Consider the following 6,953-nt stretch of genomic DNA (forward strand, 5'->3'; position numbering starts at 1 on the left):
TCAACATAAGCTGGACGAGTGATACATAGCTTTTCGTTTTCTATGAGATCATTTATAGTATTTAGGGAAGGGCAGACCGGATGAATGTGTTATACATTATTACAGCAATAACATGGACACTAAACGCAGTTTTTAATAGCAGTTGGTTAAAAGTCGCCTAATGTAAATACACCAAATACAAATAAGACAAATATAAGACTTTGCTGATTACTATAGGGTTGTCAGATTCCGACGTGTCAGGTACCACATCACCTGAACTTGGATACCACGGGTGACGCACAGGTAACCTATTCTTATTAGCATGATGACGCAAACTAAGCACACTGCAGTGGGAATATAAATAGCTTCTCTAAGAATGTCATTCTCCACATGTCTGAGTGGTCAAATAAACATCAACAGGAGACATAGTTTGCTTTCCTCTATGTTGCAGGAACTTTAGCTACTGTGACAAAGAGAGTGGTCACTCCGTCCTGGAGGCTGGTCTTGCATCTGTGCTCCAGCACAATCCTAGACGGAAGGTGAACACGGCCAACGTTAGGAGTTTCAAGATGACCTGGCTTAATGCCAGTTTTAGTTACCAGACCTCCCTCATGTCCAAGTTATCTTATGTGGTAACTTGGACAGGCTATCATCCTCACGGCACATACGCCATACACCTAGACAGAGATTGGCTCTTGAATTCTTTGGAAAGGCAGGTACTGCCGGTCTACTAACAATGAATGACAAGGGTCAGTCAAGAACATCTCAAACAGTCTTTTCCTAATCTTAATCAAGGTTATTACCCAGACTGTGCATTTGAATACCATGTTCTCCCAGAGCGAATTAAAGACGGCATAGAGGAACAATTACCATTTAGCCTCAGGTATTTTATGGAATTCCATATCCAATCATTTTCTGTCTAGAACTCTAAGATGAATATGCATTCCTGCAACTCATTAATCAGTCTTCGGTTGTCTGGGTAAAATTATACTGGACCAGCTCTAATAAAAATTGGGTTCTCCTGAAAATTGTAATAATCACACCATACAGTCTAACCACTACTGAGTAGTTTTATTTATCTTCTCTGAAGGCCTCTGAATTAGCAAGTCCTTAAGGAGACTCAGCTGAATCAAGGGAAAACTCTTGGCCTGGATAAGGAATTACCTCAAGAGCAGGTATGCTAAGGTCAGGTTCTAGAGCCATCATTTGTTATATGATATGAAAATGTGACACCTAAGGATGGGATCCTAAGTACAGCTTTGTTCACTGCATATCTCGATTTGACACCTCAACAAGGCGCAGGACCTCTTTTCTGAAGCAATTGTCCCATAATGACACCAAACCCTGTTTTTATGGTTCTCCAGGCAACAGGGCTCAAGTCTTACAGCTGGTTGTTCATGTGCATTTGTCTTTCACCTAGTTTGGCTAAGCCAATTCATCCTTCTCCCTTGCCCCTCATCCAGGGTTGCTAGCTAAGAACGAGTGTGGAGAGGCCACACTGTGGGACCTGTATTCATCCGGCCATGGCTCATGGACAACCACCACCATGGAAGGGCATCTTGTCTGTGGCTCAGGCTGGGTTAACTCCACTTCTGCCTGTCTCTCTACATAGTAAACTCAACTTTTCAGGTGGTTGGGAAAAGACTATCTGGATTAGGTCCCTCGTGCTCACCAAGTCTTTAGCTACACTTCATCACATGCAGTCGTTTAATGTGAAGTGAGTGCAAGTCAAGTGGACATCTGTTTGTAATTTGTCAAGTGGTACCCCATCTCATTTCTCCTTGGAAGACCTGAGCCAATGAAGTGGGCGGGATGAGAATAAGCTGAGGGTTATGTTCTCATAGAAGGTGGGGGCTGTGTTCTTACAGAGCCACAGCACTCACCCCGACTTGTATATAATGCAGTTCATAGTTTTATAGTATTTCTAATTGCATTTACACACACACACACACACACACACACACACACACACACACACACACACACACACACACACACACACACACATATATATATATATATATATATATATATATATATATATATATATATATATATATTCCTCCAGTGTAATTGCTACCCCTTTCTAAGCAGCTTACGAAGATGGCATTCGGTATTATATAAGACCTGTGCAAATGCATTTTTATGTATTTCTGATAGCACCTATTGCTTCTTCATTGCCCTCTCATCATCGTTTAAACCATGCCTTTTTCCAGTTTTCATTAAACGTCCTTCTGAATTCTGTTCAGTTCAGGGAGATTTGGAAAAATCAAGCCTCACCCTAAATTTGTGTAATATGCTCCAGATCTCTTTTTTAATTATTTAGAGCCACCTTGTCTAATAATCATAACAGAGCTTAATGGGGTGACCATATCACCTCTAGGCTTTCCAGCTTCCATGAAGTAAGTGATAGCCTTAACCGTCCCACCAGTCCAGCAGCAGTGCTCGGGGGCCCTCTCTGACACCTAGCATGAACTCCAGGAGGCAGTTCTGTAATGTGGCATCTGGTGCACCACAGTTTGTGTAAAAGAATTTTTCATAAACCGACTTTGTGGACTATCTTCCGTGCATGTAATGAGTATCATCACTGATAAATAAAGAGAATGCAGCAAAATATCGCCTGTTATTTGCCCTCTTGACAGAGATGCTGGCAAAGTGGCCTTATGATCGCGCCAGTATTCCTGATAACAAAGGGCAGCATGGTAATAACTCGTAGTAGGGGTTGTGAAGAAGTAAGCAAGCCGATGGAGTATGAAGTTGTGATAGAAGCCGGATTTTGTTTTGTTTTTTAATCGAGTTTGGGACTTAGTGCAAGAAAAGATCATAAAACAGTGCAAGGCGATGCAAGAAGAGACTGCAACAATCAATCCAGGCCATAAAAATAAGGGAAGGCAAATGCTCACTATGGGAAGAAATAAAAGAAAACGAAGAGGACTAAGAACAAATGAAAGTAGCTTTAGAAGGCAGACTGTGTGGCACTGATATTAAAATAAATGAGAAAACTAAACAGGTGCAAGAAAAAGACGATGGTGCAGTGAGGGCTTAAAAGGAAGAGAATTAATCTGGCTGAGGTACTAGGAGTGTAGGAGGGCATGGTGGGCACACTGTCTGAGAGATAGGTTGGTGATAGTCCTCTTCCACTAATTGTGGAGACCAGGCAACAAGTTACCGCTATTCACAGGAAGCAAACTTACAGGGTGCACCCCCTCACTGACCATGTTCAGCGAAATGTGGAGCATAGAGGAAGAAGCCACAGGATGTTGACAGAAAAATTTCACTTGAAAATTGTGTTGTACAGTTTGAGCTTTTGGCAGAAGTGCGAAACTGGCATGGTGCTGAGAAGTCTCTGCAGTTGGTCTCTGGCCTGAAAAGCAAGCCGTTTGAGGTGCTGCCATCAACCAGTTATGTAACAGGCTACATATGAACGTGTAAGTGCATCTTTGGGAAGGAGGTTTGGTCATCAGCACCAGGAGGTGGCAGGCAAGACAAAGATTCAAACTAGGAGGTCAGGAGGCAAATCTTTGCAGCACCTAACACAAGACTTGGAGTCACTGGCAAAGAGGGCACACCCGGCACAATTACACCTGAAGGCCGTCCACTCCCTACTGTGCCTTCTTGGGCACAAAAGGCAGAGCAGGGAGTAGGTGGCCTGGAAGTGCAACTGCCAGTGTATATAGCCGACCTGGAATAGGGTTGCTTGCTAGGGATAGATTACTTTGTGCAGACTCAGGCGTGCATAGACATTGGCAAAGGGACACTGGAAGTTGAGGACATGGAAATAACCAAGGATGAAGTACCAGAACACATGAGAGACCTCCTACAGCAGAGTATAGAGATCTTGACAGCCGTACAAACTAGTCATTTACATAGAATACTGTATGAGTATGTGTATAGCAGGGGATGTGCAGACCTGAAATACATAGGGTTAGCCAAGCATTGTATTCCTTAAGCGCACGCCCAGAAGGAAAGCCCCAACCAGGCACCAGGAGATGGAGTGGGTGGCGAGTTATTGGCACCTGAGATAATAGAAAGGTCAACAAGTCCCTGGTCCTTAGGAAGAAAGACAGGGCAACTAGATTCTGTGTGGACTATCGAGTACCCCCTACCACGCATAGCCGACACCGTGGACTCCTTAGCAGGCTACTTGGTTCTCCAATTTGGACATGAAGTCCAATTACCATTGGATGGAAATGTGGAAAAAGACAAAAAGAAGGTGGATATCTCGTTTGGCCGAGGCTTATGGCAGTTCTGAGTGATTTCCTACGAACATCATTAAACCTTTCAAAGGTTGATGGAGCAAGTGTTAAGTGAGATGCAGAGGGTAGTGCTCATGTTCCTGAATGACATCACTGTGTAAAGGAGCAACTTCGAAGAGAAGCTGGAGAAGCTGGAAACTGCTGCAGTGGATGAAGCAAGCTAACCTCAGTCCCAAATTGTACAGAAGTTCATGCTGAACGAGCAGGCCTACTGTGATACGCAAAAGGAATTACTGGCCACTGTGAGGAGATTTTCGCACTTCCACCCCTATCTATATGGAGTTCAGTTTGTTGCGCGCACAGACCATGTAGCACTCAAGTGGCTGAACACCCATTAAAAAGGGCAGCACGGACGACGGCTCTGAGGAATACAACTACTAAGTGGAGCACTGTCCAGGAAGGGTGCATGAGAATGTGGATGCCCTTAGTTGATGCTGCCTCTGTGAGCCGGACTGCAAGCATTGAGGAAAAGGGAAGTTATTGAACGAAGACGGGGTGTACCATGAGATCATGGATATCGGCATGAGAGTGTCCATTAAAGAAAAATTAAGAAGACAACAGAGAGAAAAGAGGCGCCTACGCTACCCCAAGAACTATGTTATTTACCTTGACCACGTTGATTTTTTTTTTTTATATAGTTCGCCATTGTTTAAAATATTTTCTTTGTATACAATATATTGAGGACAGTTTTTTTTAAGGGGGTGGGGGTAAAGGGTTTGAAGAAAAGGAGCTACAAAACTCGTTCTTGTGTCTACACAAACAAGGGGAACAGAAAGATCCCACGCAGTGACCACCACCGTGGCAAAGCTCCTAAGCATCTCTGTCTATTCTGTAATGTTAGCCGGCAAAGTATCCTTGTGTTCGCGCCTGATAACAAAAGGTATCCTAGTGAGCAGCAAGGTAATAACAGCCTGCAGTAGGGGCTGTCAAGAGGGTAGCAACCCAGTGGCGTGCCAGTATAAAGTCAGTCTATCCTGTTTCCCACTTTTAGAAATGGCTATTTACTCTATCATCCTTGTGTGGAACTACCAGGATATACGTCACTGTCCATATTGCACACTTTTCTGTTATAGTTCCCTAAAAGGCATATGCCCCATCACACTTATTTCCACATTTTTGTTTCGTCTGAATTTCGAAAGAATAAAAGACTCATGCCAACTTCACTGGCAGCATCCCAAAACCGTTAACAGGCAAATACATTAATGAAGTGATTTTATTTCACTAGTGCATTCAAGTACAAGAATGTAAACTCTGTTGTTAAATGTATTGAAAAAGTTCAAATAAATTTTCCCATATATATATTTTAATATTTAAAATCAAATGCATAAAGAAACAGACATTCCCTATACAAATACCCTAATCGAATGTTCATGCCCTCACTTACAGAATACACTCACTAAGGGAAAAAAAAAAAAAAAAATAAAACCATATAATCGTCTGTTGCTTATATTTGCCTTCCCCTTTGCATATTCATTTACAAAATAATTACCGTCTTGACGTAATAGTTTGCTCGCTGTGTGTGTGTCTGTGTCAATGAAGCATCTGTGTAACATATATAATTAACTTCTAAGTAATTGAAACGGAATTGTACATCGTCAACTTATTTGAAAAAAAAACAGCTTATATTCTCCCGCTCAGACAAAATAGCGTGGGAAAACATGTTATGATACTTTTCGCCAAAAAGGTTTGTCCTCTCAAAAGTATGTATACTTAATGTAAAGGACATGCGATATTATTGTTTAGTAACTGCCGGACGTGTAAGAATTAACTTTTTTTTTTTAATTGCATGATTAATAATATTTTATATTAAACAACAGCTTTATGACAAAACAAGGGAAACAAATATGTAAGGAACATTTGTATCCGCTCTTTAGACAGACATTTAGGTTTACTGTAAATGTTATGGAAAGAGTGATGGAAGTATAGGCATATCGTATATCTATATACTTTTATATTTATTTCATCTATCAATTCAATTATTATTACCGAATATTAAACTATATTTGACAAAATTTGCTTGAACTGCTTTTACATTGTTTATTTAAGAAGAAAGTTTATATTATATTTCTCGCCTCTTTTTACTCGCAATTTTTTGCCGTGTCTTCTTTGTCCTTCTTGTGTCCAAAATTATAAAGTCATCTTTGTCTACCTACACCCTTCCTGTTAAACATCATTATCATGTCACCTCTTTTTCTTCTTTCTTCCAAAGTAGTAAGACCTATTTTTTGTAGTCTTTCTTCGTACCTCATATCTATTAGAGTAGGTGCCCATCGTGTGGCTGCTGTTTGAACTTATTCTAGTTTATCTATATCCTTTTCTAAGTGTGGACTCCATACCACTGTGCACTGGCATGAGACATAGTCCATTATCCTTTTTTTTTGGCAATTGCGTGTCTGCAAACATATTCAGATAACTACCTTGGCTTATGTTTGACCCTAAATCATTTATGAAAATAAACATAATCGGCGCCAAGACCGATCCTTGAGGTACTCCGCTTGTTACTCGTCGCCATGTAGAGTGCTTCCCTCTACTTACGGTTCTCATCTTTCATAAAGAAAGTCTTCCGTCCATTCGAGGAGGTTTGCCTTTCACTTTCACCTAGGTGTTCTAATTTCCATAATAGTCTTTTAAAAGACACCTTATCAAATGCCTTCTTAAAGTTTAAGTATACACAATCCACCCAGCCGTCTCTTTTTTGTAGTATTTCAGAAACTCTAT

The sequence above is a fragment of the Penaeus monodon genome, chromosome 6, assembly GCF_015228065.2.
Source record: "Penaeus monodon isolate SGIC_2016 chromosome 6, NSTDA_Pmon_1, whole genome shotgun sequence".
Taxonomy (NCBI): domain Eukaryota; kingdom Metazoa; phylum Arthropoda; class Malacostraca; order Decapoda; family Penaeidae; genus Penaeus; species Penaeus monodon.